Raw genomic sequence first — 14,036 nt, forward strand, 5'->3', positions numbered from 1 at the left:
ACTTAAGTAGATTAAAAAAAGTAGATTTGTATATAAAATACAAAAATAGAAATATTAAACTATACACATGTAAAAAATTGCTTTTTAACTTGTCTATCTCAAATGTGAAATATTCGTACAACCGCGTGTTTCGCGATAGAGATAAGTTACACACAAGTTTGCGAATCTAATATTTATCCACTCCGGGAAAAGAATGAAGCACAAAACTGTAACGCAAACACGAGGATGGTGTGTTTGCAAACGTTCTCGGTGCACGCGTGCGCTGCAATTCGCGCGGAATGCATTATCCTGTAATGCCGTTGGCCTGGCAATAGACTTAATCAAAAGTAATAGAGCGCGCGTCCACCTATTAATAGAGTAAGCACGTCTCTCCGTGGCGTGTGCCTCGAAGCAAGATAATGCAATAACGCGAACGTTTCAGCTGTTCTCTTCCTTTCTCGTATTTAACAATTCAGCCACGATTTTCCTTTAATCACTGTTATTATATAGCCGTGCCATCTAAAATGCAGTTACACGCTCGACGTGCTCGCGGCTACGGCGGCGGCGGCCGCGTTTGCATTAGTGTCGCGAACTCGCTAATTCTTGCGTGCGTAATGCCGTAACGAGATTGCGTGAAGCCGTCACTTCTGCGTTAATTTCATCCACGAACTAGGTGTTGAAAAAAAAAAAAAATCGCATTAACTCCACAGAATTAAAATTAAATCTTATTAAGCAACGAGACGATTGTAATTTACGTGTTTTTATTTGTTTTTCTATTTTAATCGATGTTATTTAATTTACTCAACTCTGCTGTCGTTTTTTTGCGAACGTTTTTTTTCTCGATTTATTTCCGAATCGTCATCTTCGTATAATTTTGCCACGATTATTGGTTGCCTACGGGGAAATTTCTTCAGCGCGATATCTTTTGCGCATACCCTCTCGGCCTTCGTGATTCATCCGTCTCCCATCCTGAATCGTGCCTCAATCCCGTCTTACCTTCCATCTTGGACACATGCATATAGCCGTGGTTGTTTTTACTTGCTACGACGATGACCTCATGTATATATTGCGGTTAGTCAAAGAAGAAGTGACGTGTTGGACGCGCGCACAGCCGGTTTGCATCAATCCCCGAAAATAAATTCGCTCCCGGGCATGCATGCCCGTCGGAAAACGGCGTTGCTGCATCGCATCGTTGTTGAAGGCATTACGCGCGACCGAGATGCAACGACCTCGCGTTGTTGCCGTCGTTCATCGTCGAGCTACGCCAAAATTGACGCCGAACGCTTGTCGCTGATCGTTTGCCAGACCACTATGACCCCATTTTCTCGCACACATATCCATTTTTTGTTCAAAAATGCATACGACGACGCGTTATTGACGATGTTGTCATCGCCATCGACAGTATATTTCGGTAAACTTTGCCGCCGCTTGTAAACTCACCGCAAGTAGATACAGTAGGTAAATACTCTTTGTCGTAAAGTTCAACTCGTAAAGTTCGCTCATGATCATTAAAACTGTGAAATGTGGACGTATAATGTGCCATGACCGAAGAGACACCTCTGTCTGGGCCACGATTGGAGTAAATGATACACTAAGAGAATGCACTGAGAAGAGATAAGAGCGTTTAAACATGCATGCGTGAACACAGAGAGAAAGAGATAGAAAGAGAGAGAGAGAGATAGAAAGGGCAAAAGTAGGACGACGCGATCGTCATACGTATATGCGTTTCAGAAACAGTACCGTATTTGATATGATCACTCGTAGAGGAAACTCGCGCGACGAAGAAAAACGTTGAAATTTTCATACACGAGAGCGATGGAACAGTATCATCGTCGAGGCTGTGCATGTAGCATTCCTTATCGTTTTTGTTGAGCAACGTGTGCGTTACACGTATTATCTTATAATGCGCAAAGACTCGATATTGCATCGAGTTCTGTTCGAAGCAGACGTTAAAATATTTATTTCTCTCCGCACGCTTTCGATAATATATCGAACGTTTGCTTTTACAAAAATTAAATTTGAATTTTTTTGTTTTCGCACACGATGTGACAGAAAAAAGTGTTGTTAGTACAAATCAAATATTTTGCAAAGCGTAAAACGATAGCAGCGTGCAACTTCCGAAAGTTTGACAGTGAAAAAAGTTGACGTTAGAACATAAAGAAAAATATCACAGCGCGTGTACATCGGTTGTTTGTATATTTTTTTCGAGCTAACTCCGTCGCTTCTCTCTCTGCCTTTTCTGATGTGAAATTGAGAAGGGTGACGGCCGACGCAGAGACTATAGGTTGCGCGATGTAGGAATCACGTTACAGAAGGCATTGACCCACCACGCGCATGGAAAAATCAACATACGACACTTACCGACTATGACACTTCTACAAATAACGCAGAGAAGATAAATGATATGTGCGCGAGAGAGACGAGAAACATTTTTCAAACGTCAAGCGTTACCGATTACCGTGTTCTTATTTGTCACTTTAAAAATAACTTTTTTTTGCAACAAATACTATCCATATTCACGAGAACTTTATGTTCATTCAAAATTTGCGTAATGTTTGTGACTTTCGCGATATTTGGCCGATTTAGATCGACACGAACCGACACCGCGCCGATCAAAGAGGACGTGACGTAAAATCCAATAATAAATAAACGCGCGGTTACGTACAAGCCGAATCACAGCCGATATTTAATCACCGCAGCGGTGAATCGAGAAGCAAGTTTACGCGCTAACAGACCTATCGGGCGAACCGATCGAACCGGGTCTTCTCGTATTTTCGGCGCGCAACCATCCATCGACCGTCCACCGTACATGTATCGGAAGCGCGTAGAGGCCGCGCCTTTGTTCCCCTGTGGCATTTCGCGCGCGCGTGGATGCGCAAGCAAAAGCGCCGGAACAAAAATTTCAGCTCGATTCAATATGTGATACATACACATGTGTCTATTAGCAATTTCTTTGTGATCGTGTGTGTGTGTGTGTGCGCGCGCGCGTGGGAGCGAAACGCGTAGGTGAAATATCGACGCGAAAACGTTGGCGGACAAGCAAACGCAAACGCCTTGTGCGCATAAAACGAACATACAGAATCCTATGAATAGATGTTACACTCTGTGACGATTACCGACGTCTGTCAAATTAAAGTGACTACCTCGAAGGATGGGGTAGTTTCATCCCTAATGCGATAACGCTCGGTAGTGTACCGTGTACGTCGGACGTGATTTACCTTTCGCCTTTCGTTGCGTTCGACCTACATGCTGGCGAAGAGATATTATATCCTTCCCCAGAAATGATGATAGAGAGAAGGCAATTTCCACTTTCATCGGCAGCGCGGAATGTATATCAGCCGCGTTGTCAGTTACTGTCAAAGAGATTGAGCGACAACGCCTCAGGAATTTCTTCATTAACGTGGGCTGGCGAAACGTCGATACTCACAATTTCACCCACGGAACTAAATACGAGCATGAACGCATTCTAGTTCAAATGGAACGTAAACGAGCGTGAAAAATGAAAAAAAAACAAAAAGATCGCATTTAGATTCATTTTCAAGATAAAATTGTGTGAATTTGCTGAGGATATTACGCAACGTACTCGCAACGAAATGTTTGATAAATTACGTCAGATTTGTTTTCTGAGTTTTTTTTTTTACGTCTTGTAATACGAGTCACAACACAGTTCATTTGAGAGAGCAAGTTTTTTTTATTGCTGCTGTGAACCATTTGTCAGTTTACTTTTCCTTTCGAGTTTACTCCGCTGTTCTATTTCCCTTGGCGATAAGATTTAATTCGTTTTCATAGCTTAGACTCGTAAATAGACGCCACAACTAGTATCTCTCCACGCAGTAGTTTTCATCAGTTTCAACCGGAGTGAGTTAGAATTATGTTAATAGAGTCACGTACTCCGTGTAAATGCGCGTATACATACGCCGCAAAATTGCCGCTTTAACACAAATTCACGTGCGCGATTCAGTTTCTAAGCTTCATTCATAACTTCACGGACCACCAAGTCCATTCACTGCATTCAAGTGCATAGAATATGTGTGTTGCACAATATTTTACCTGTTGTCCGATATGGATCAACACGCGTATTCCGTGCTGTATCGATTATCGACAGTCGGTTTGTCAAAAATCATGTTTTGATTAAAAAAAATAAAAAATAAAAAAATAAAAAAGAAAAAAAACACCCGCGAGATATTGTTACTAATTGCGTTTTATCGGTGCACCAAAACTACTTTTTGCATCAATTTTTTCCCCGACCATCCGTAAATCTTTTATTGCTAAAAATAATCAATTAAATTGTTTAACAGCAATTCATTATTTTCCCGAATATATATTTGACCAATAAAACAGAATAAATTTGGCTATCACTAGCGACCGTAACGAAAAACAAATTCCATTTGCCAATTAATCTCTCGAACGCCGAACATATACAGATCATTTGTGCGCACACAATAGCAAATTTTTCGTGCACCGATGTTATCTCTACGATATGTAAATAATTATCGAAATCAATTAATCACGCACACGCTCGGATAAGATTGCAGTTTGATTGAGTTGCTTAACAAGCAATCCCAATATTTTCTTTGCGGAGATATTTACGGCCGAAGAAGCACGCGCGTGAGGTTGTGAGATACATTTATCGATCTTTTGCGCGAGAATTATTGCCTCCATCCCACCGCGCGCGTTCGCGGTATTGCAGGGCGGAGAGAGAGGGGTAAGAAAAATGGATTTCTAAGCGCCGCGATAATTGACTCTGATGTCTACCGCACGTGTTATGCTACACGAGATTGTTGTTTTCGCAATTTCACTTTTTCGGCAACACATCTCGCGGGCGATTATATTTAATAGCGATTACGCGTGTTAACTCGAAACTCGTTAAAAAAATATTCCTATACATTGAATATTCAAATGTAAAAGCAATATTTTATCTTCACACACGTTTCTCGACTATATGGCGAACGAAAGTTATTTTTGCTTTATCTTCGAACAGAGTTACGTTAATTTAAAATCGGGCAGGATCAGTCTGAGCGCTCATTGAAATTCCTCGAGCACGTCCGATCCACCCGGAGAGAAATGACAAGCCTCGAAGGGGATTTGTAATAATCCCGGTAATCTGACGGATCGAAAGAGAGAGAAAAAAAGAGAGAGAGAGAGAGAGCGCGCGCTCAATACCACTGAAGAATTTATCTGTCGAAATTCGACCGCTTTTCGGCGTACGATCGTTCTTTTTTACGGCCGACGCACTTGGGACATCGCTTTCTCTCCGAAAGTGCAGCAAGCACGCGCAATCGCACGTTACATACTCGACGTTTACCGCGGCTCGTTCGCGTCTGATTTAGGAGATAACGTAAAATGCGAGCGGAGCTGTTTGACGTGACAGATTTTCGAAGAATCGCGGAAGTAGAAGAAAAATAAAACGGTTTGTCGTATCTCTTGTAAAGCAAAATAAATAGCGCGTGTTGTCTTTTACTTATCTTTCTTAAATGTCGCATATATTCTCTCTCTCTCTCTCTCTCTCGATAAAACAAAACAAAAAGATCCCACTCCAAATTATCGTTTGTCTTTTACTGAATTTGTCACGGTAATACAAAAATAACTGATAACTTCCGATACGATAAATAGGGCTAATTATCTCGGTTCATTGAGCCGTCATAATGCTCGTCTTGTTTTGTTACATACCTTCCCGCTATATATTATATCTCGTCCGATAACAAGTTTACGCCACCGCCGTCCTCGTTTAAAAAACTTTGCTTGACACATATAGAGACAGGTTTTCCGATTTTAATTTACGAAGCGTTCAAGGACGGCAGTTTCCACGCTTTCGGAGTGAAATGTCACCCGCCGCCAACTCGTGATTGTTTTTTTTTTGTTTTTTTTTTGTTTTTTTACGAAACACGCGAAACGCTGTCAACACCGGTTGCCGCAGAAAGCCTAAGAAAATATATACACGCTCATGAGGAGGAGGATCGTGATCGAGCTCTGTGTAGCGTGGCGAAGAAAGAAATGGTTTCGACGAATGAACGCACTTATTAACGCTCGGGTGAAATATGCGTGCCATCTTCTTTCGAATACATCGCGAAGAAAAACAAGGTCGTCTTTGTGCGAAACGGAAGTTCGCAATAAGAGAAAGAGCGGAACAAGCGACTTCCTTCGAAACCCTCGTTGATTTTCAAATACTAAACACGAGAGAGGGATGACACACGAGTGCTGCAACAAATTGCCGTGTTCCTTCGCGCGTTCGTTAATTTACCCCTTATCCTTGTCGCGTCACTTTATTTCTCATATCTGAAAATAGAGCGCAACACAAAGTCTCTCTCTTTCTCCCTCTCTTCGGAACTAATGTTACCACTCCGCGATACATCCCTTCGGGCGACCATTCAAAAACGTTTATCTCACGTAATATCGCACAAGCTCATCCTGTTTTACGCGGGCGGCTGCGTTACGCGGCCCTCGTGTGTATGTATGTTCTTCAAACGCGATAAATATACGTTATCGTAATAACACCACGGTGTGATCGCGGTGTTGTTGCGTTCTTGTGTGTCGCACGTGAGCTAAGAGCTCAACAGATCGGAGAAAGGCCAAATGCAAAGCAGACCGCGCCGGGTCTTCTCCATATTTATCAAGAAATAAACTTGCGCGGCGGTCACATCCGCCGGGGGGGAATGGTAAATGGAAAATCCACGCGATGTGCTTTAATTAAGCAATAAACTGATGCGGTTATTAAAGCTACATTAGCTGCGCGCACATAACCATGAGAAAGTCAAGGGAATGCAATCTCAGAACGTTGAATAAAATATTTGATACGTGCTAATAAATATTAATAAGCAAACAAAACTATGCATTATTATGTAATTAATAAATAAATGCATTGTAGTGTTGTAATAATATTTAATTAACGAATTATACATAAATCCGCGCCAGACTTTATTATCCCTATATATCTCGATATTGTTCGTACACAATAAATGGACTACGAAATTTAATACGTATTACAATGTCTCATATTGTGGAAGAATATTTTATTTATTAATCAATACTCGCGTGTACAGTAGCAGTTTCCGTTCGATAGTGAAAACTGATACTTCGAAAGAGAGAGAAAAAGAAAAAATTAATAATAAAAATCGTGAAATTTGCAGTCACACGAACCGCGCAATCTCGGAACAATTTTGTTTTTTTTTTTTTTTTTACGGAAGATTCGTGCCTTCCCACGTACCAATTTCAGCATTCCGTTGACGATGATCGTTTTTGTGTCACGTCGCCGCCGTAGACGACGGCACCGCCCCCATTGTGATTCAGGAATAGAACGATTGAGTTTCGGAGCCTTTAATTTCCGACCACTTTCGCGTAGTATATATAAACGCGAGCTCGAAGCGCGCTTTCGATCCGGCCTGCAGGCTGCTTTTATTTGTCAGAAATCCACTCTTTTTCCGCTAAGTTGTCGCGCCTGGCAGCGCGCGAAACGAGTATCCGCCACCGCCTCCGTCGCGAGAGCGCGTTCCATTTTCCATTTAAGTCCGTAAATAGGACACGCTCGACCGACGCGCGCCGACCAGGTTAATTAATCGTGACCAGGATGCGAACGCCGCACCGTGCGAAAAAATACGTCCCATCCCTCTTGTTCTTTGTCCGCGCGATCACCAAGTTTTCCCGCACACAGCGGAGGAAACACCGAACGTTATTTTCGTATCACAGCTCGAAGAAAAAAATCGTCTGCGGCGATTTGTTTTTTCCTTCGACGAAGGAAAGATATTGGAGTCGTAACGCAGCGGTCGTGGGTGCAGCAAAAATATAAATGGTTCACATAGATATGCAAACTATTCAGCGTCTCATTAACACGGCAATAATTTACCGCACATATACGCACAGGAAAAAAGTGAATATCTGGCGAATGGAACGCACCGAGATTCTTTGCAATCGATGTAAAAACGCGCACATCAATCACTTCGCTAGCAGTTCAAAGGAGGCTCTCTATACCGTTCTCGGAGAGAGCGAGCGATAAATTTCTATGCACGAGCCACTTCGTAAAACGTTAGGGCGGACGGCATTATCAAGAGGACACCGTTAGCGGTAAATGCCGCTGAAAATGCCATTAACCTGCAGGCTCGTCGAAAGTTGCTGCAGGCTATGGAAAGAATACGATGCACATCGCGCGCCGACGAAAAGTTTCCGTAGCACAGGGGACATAATTCCTCGCGGAATTAAACAAGCGCTTTTAAGAAGTTATTTTGTTCATGTAACATATTTCGCAACGTATTACACAAGCTGCACCAAGTGAGCCGGAACGTCCAGGACATAAAATATATAACCGAGTCTTGTTAAAATTTTCAAGCAACCAACATACACACACACACATGGTGAATACCGTTAATTCAGTTTTGCAGATAAGCGAAAAGTGAGTGCGTCATTATAATAAATTATATACTATTTAAAATTATATAAATAATCAAGTAATTTATATTAATTACAAAGTATTTTATATTATATCATTTATGTATAGTTTTACATTTATATATTAATATTATTTATGTATAGTTTTACATTTATCAGTTATATATTTATAGAAAGTACAAGTAAATAATAGATTTGTTTAATGACATATTTATCTGTCCGTAAAAATCTCTAATTAGAAAATAACAAAAATAATTGTTACAAATTCGTGAGCGAAAATCGTCAAAACGAATATCTCTCGAGATACGTATGTATGTATGTCGAACATTCATTAAAAAATACGTATGTATGTCGAATATTATATGGCAAAACGGGCACGAGCGTGATTAGAAGTCTTTTCACAAATCGGACCTCCAATCCCGACATGATGTATTGCCACTCGCGTCAGAAGAAGCGGTATATGTATGTGCAAAGAGGTTCCCCCCGATCCGCGCCATGTAACTTGTGAAAGATCGGGCGAGGTCAGTATGCCTCTAATGAGACTTAATGAACGAGCGTGAGAGAGCTGGCAGCATGCCGATGACTTTTCATTAATGTTAATTGTGCAAGAGATAAGAATATTACGCGGTAAGGAGAACCTCTCCTTTCCGCGAAAGGCAAAAAATCATCCCGGTTAAATCGAAATTAACGAGGCAAGCTCGCGAGCAAAAGCAAACGGAGTAATTAATCCTTAATTCGTCGAGTAGTTAAATTTCCGTAAGTACCTCTCGGAATATTTTTCTCGAGCTTATAAACCTAATTATCTTGCCGAGGGTTCCCGATTAAATTCGATGGACATAAGGCGTCAGGTCAAAAAGATTCATTTTTATCGTCGACAGACATTAATCTCGAGACTGATAAATCGCAAATGTAATTGTCGTATAAAAAATCGATTATCCCTACTTGAAACAAAAGATGCACTGAGAGACGTTTATCTTATCGGAGAAATTCGAGTAGAAATCAAGGAATGGGTTTATTGTGAATAAAATGTGTAGGAAGATAAAACAGTGCTCGGCATTAGTGAATCGATGGACGAATGGGTCTGTAAAAGAAACTACGATGACGCTTCATGCGGGCTCGAGCCGATCGCATTACGCGATATTATTTTGTTGGCAGCATATACGTACACACACACACACACACACGCACACACACAAATCATATAAAGAGTCAATCAGCAATGTCTCATTGTCAGTAATTTCTTTAGTAATCTAGACATCAAACTTACAAAAAATCAAATACGAACAAGCACAAAAAAGACGTTAATATATTTATATTTAACAAAAAATAAAACTAAAAACAAAAATTAAAAAACAAAAATAAATAAGACTTTTTATCAACTTAAGAGAAGATGTAAAACTCACAAAAAAACTATTCTTGTGTATGCAAAATTTTTATGAAAAATATTTAACTTCCATAATTTTTCCAATAGTTTTGTAATTACATGTATTAAAAAGCAAGAGACTGGCGTCGCAATTTCCAAGTTCTGACCAAGAAGCATGAAGTCTACGAATTTTTCATCGGTCGATCGGGAAAGCGAAGAGACATAGACGAATAATGGATTTACTGCGGAAATGCGTCGGGGGCGGCTCTTTGTCACATTGCGGAGTGCGCGGAGACTCCGTCGCTATTGGCGAACTCGAGAAAAGTTTGACAGCTGACCGAACCGAGAGCACCGACTTCTTTCTTCGACCAAACAAAGAGTTCGATTTCATTCGAACCTGCTCGAAAAGAAAGAACGAAGAGAAACACATCAGCTGCTCCGAGCGGGTCCAATATCACAATCCGCTTTTCTTTGCTAACACGTACACACACAATTGACTTTCTGCGAAGTATATCTTATTTTTTAGAATTTGAATATATAGAATGTGCTAAAGCACAACAATCTCAAAAAGAGCATACCTAATCATAAACATGATCTTTTGCGATGGCAGAGTTGAATCAGCAGAGTGTCGCGGAGACACTTGTTTAAAGTTTAAAGTGACACGGAAATGCGTCGTCGTCTCAACAGCACGACTGCCAATATTTCCTTATCGCATAACTTTGTCAAGTTGACGAATTCTCTCTACGCGAGAAGAGGACCGTCGGTCAAATGTAAAACGCTGAAACGTGGTGGGAGGTGGGCGCGCGCGGCATAATTTTTGACCGCGATTAAAAATTTATGCGTTTTCGCGGCGCGGCGCGAGCGACGGCTGACGCGGAAAGCGATTCGTCTTTGTACGCGCGGAGCGGCGGCAGTGTACCACCACTTATGGTAATATTTCGTGCATCGCGCGGCATGCATAATGCAGTCAGAACTCGAAATTTATGCCGCGGGCGCGAGAGGAAACGACCGTAATGTAAGACGGGCGACCGACTCGTGTGTCGCTCTGTTCTCTATAGCGGCAGGAACGTCTGCAGCTATACATCATCGATGAGGCATAGAAGCGTAAGATGTTCCTCATGAACTTTAGGAATATGCTTCGACGGTATGTGGGTTGTTCCTAGTGAACGGTTTCACAAAAGATATTGTGTACCTATTTCTATAAAGGTAAAACGAGTTATTTCAGAATTATTCTACGATAGTGCTTGTTCAAAAATTTGTTACACAAATTCAAAAAGTTGCAATATAAGTAATCCTTCAAGACAATCTTTTGAGGTGTAATTCAACCGTATAAGTGGTGAGAGACCTTGCGTGCGTAGGGGCACATTATATTTTTATATACTGACATTATTACCACGTTTCGACAATTAAGCAACTATTAATAAAAATTGCCACTGATTGAAGTTAATAGTTAATTATCGTTGATATAACTCTCTCTCCCGTCACATTTTCATATTCATCAGATGATGTATATGCATGTGAAGATAAATATGCACGCTTCTCTCACAATTCGCAGTCAATTTTCCTCGAGAAGAGTTTGCAAACGCAATACGGATCAGCGACTTCAAATTACATCGTCGAATCGAATTAATTCGGTTAAAAAGGAGTTTGTTAATGCCGTTGTTAACTTTATAACGGTCTTTTCACCTTGCGCTTTAATTTTTCTCTACAGAAAAAAGTCGCGGTTCAACTTTATGCGTAAACTTTCAGCTTCGGCGACACAGGCCGCGCGCGCGCAGCAAAAAAGTTCTCCCGGTTCTGTGCTCTCTTTCTCTCTCTCTCTCTCTCTTTTTTCTCTCTGTCTCTCTTTTCTTATGCATTATATTGTATCAGAATCTCTTTCTTCTCTCAACACCGAGATTCGCTCCTAACCGACCTAACTCTTCGACTCGCCTCTCCTAGCTGCTCTCACTTTCTTCTCCATCCGTTCCGCGAAATCCCCCCCACGCGTACAATCGGCGTGCGAGATTCGCCGTCGAGACGAAATTAGCCTCGCAAAACGCGAGGAACATCTGCACCCCAAAGCGTCCCGCCATTAAAAGCAGCCTGAGATTACATTTCCGTCTAACATTAATCGTCCCCCCATTTGTTTTTCCGAAAGGATAACGAATAAGTAATCTAGTTTTGCAACTTCGAAATCGCAATTTCGAAAAAGAAATATGTATCTACGCACATGTAGATAGCACATGTAGAAAAGCCTTTTAAACAAAGTTATCGAAACAATTGGAGCCTGAACACCGAAAGATCAGTTTTGGAATTTTATGATCTTTTCGTCTCTCTTAAGTAGAATCAGTGCATTGCACTAAAAATCAGTAACCATTTGACTCAATGAAAGACTTATAACTACTGAATCAGTAAATATTTACTGATTTTCAGTGCAATGCACTGATTCTACTTAAGAGAGTTAAGAATTGAATCTTTAAAGAACCAGGAAAAAGTAAAAATTAGGAACTAAAAAATTATTTGTTTTTTTGTAGATAATACGATAGTTAAAGAATCACCGTTGACAAGGGAAATATCTATCAGTATTTTTTACCTGTAGGATAAAAAAAAAAAAGATATTTCAGATATTTCTACCTGTTATTATCTTTCCGAAGTGACTAAATTTGTGAACCCTTTTAGAGCCGGAAAGTTAATGGAGCTGTAAATTTTTTCTGTGTCCCCATGGGAGCAGGTTTTAACATCGATTTCTGACCGTCTATTGTTCTAATCTCTCATCTGCTCGAGCAGCAGGCACGCGTGAATTCGGAGCGTTGGCGGAGAACGAAAGTAAGAGCGACGCGGCGCGCCGTGTCGGCAAAGGACACGGCGCGAGGCGACGCGACGCGACGCAAAGCACGTCTTGCACGACGAGAGCGAGAACGGAGCGAGAACCCTCGCAAGGTAAATCTCGCGAACTCCAGGCGCTCTCGATACGGAATCTCGCTCGCAATCCATCGCGGCAGTCGACGACGGCGACGGTCACCTAACCTTAACACGCCGCCGTCGATCAACTTCTTTCTCTCTCTCTCTCTCTTCTCTTTCTCTCTCAGTTGTTGCTGCTCGCACATCGGTGTCACCGTCTGGTGCTTACCTCGTATCGGTGCGTAGAGATGCGTCCCGACAGGTGGGGATGACGACGGCGACAGTCAAGTCGTCTTTGTCGTGAAAAAAAATCCGACCGGCGACTCGACGGTCACACTTTCTGGCCGCCCTCGTGTATCCTCGCGCGGAAACGCACGCAGAGAACGAACGGAGCGACAGCGGACGAAAATGCAATTCCGGGCGACGCTCCGACGACGCGTCGGCGCACAAAACCGGGAGAGAAAATAAAATGTTTGCGCGCACCAAAACTGTTTAACGACGAAGGAAACGACGATGATTGTACGATGACGGCGCGGCGACAACGACACCGCGTAGCCGCTGGGCGCGTACTGTGCGGAACGAACGGACGATGCCAGTATGGCGCCCGGCGGCTCCCTCTATCCTTTCCCCGCGATCCTCTTTATCGCCGTCTCTCTCGCTCCTCCTCCGTCACTCCCCCGCGCCCACACAGCAGCTCGCCGTCTCGTTTCAATCACGGTCTATGTGCCGCACACTGCACGCGAGCGAACACGAGACGCTCTCTCTCTTTCTAGCCCCTAAAGTCACCAGTTGCCGTCGCGTGGAGTCATCTTCTTTTATCAGTCGCGGTTTAAAGTTGACATTAACATTCTTTCCACCCTTTTTTCTCTCTTTCTCTGTCTTTCTCACACAATCGTACGGTCTCTGCTATTGCCGATCCGTGCCGTCTGTCTTCTTTCGACGCGCATGTAACTCTTGTTCCGTCTCTCATTCTCTCTCCCTCTCACTCCTTTCAAGCGTAGACTATCTCCATCGGAGCATGAGTCTCGTAGGTCCCTCTCTATCGCTCGATATATCCGTCTTTCTTTGACTCGCGACGAGAGCCGCACATTCTCTCCCACCTGGGTCTCTCGCGCCGCCAATGCCTGCGCAGTGCATCCTTTTCTGTACGAGCGCCTCGTCTCCGTTTCTTCCGTCCCCTATTACCCTTCGCCGTTTCTCTCTCAACTTTTTCTCTCGCGATTCAGGAGAATCTCCTCTCTTCCGTCTCGATTGCGGGTGTAGAAGAAAATCCACCGCGCCTCGCCGGCTACATGTATATGTATATATACACAGTAAAAAATTGTGCGTCAAAATGTAGAACTTTTCTTGTGTTACGACGTTTTGATTATTACTTCAATGTAAAATTAACATAATACTGATATGTTATTATTTTTTTAATCTTTTCACGTGT

The 14,036-nt window shown here is 42.3% G+C and overlaps 1 protein-coding gene across 3 annotated transcripts in view; it reads right to left on the reverse strand.

Annotated features, from left to right (window-relative positions):
• Window positions 1-14,036, reverse strand: part of LOC109851707 (dystroglycan-like) — a 64,250-nt gene that overhangs the window by 21,169 nt on the left and 29,045 nt on the right. For 2 of the 3 annotated variants that reach the window (XM_020422062.1, XM_020422043.1), the window contains exon 1: window positions 12,834-13,181. The exons of the other annotated variant lie outside the window; for it this stretch is intronic. The gene's annotated coding sequence lies outside the window, so the exon portion shown is untranslated. Of the gene's footprint in view, window positions 1-12,833; window positions 13,182-14,036 lie in introns of those variants that run through there. 3 annotated transcript variants of the gene reach the window in all.

This window comes from Pseudomyrmex gracilis, unplaced genomic scaffold (genome assembly GCF_002006095.1).
Source record: "Pseudomyrmex gracilis isolate BER0280 unplaced genomic scaffold, ASM200609v1 scaffold_0, whole genome shotgun sequence".
Classification (NCBI taxonomy): domain Eukaryota; kingdom Metazoa; phylum Arthropoda; class Insecta; order Hymenoptera; family Formicidae; genus Pseudomyrmex; species Pseudomyrmex gracilis.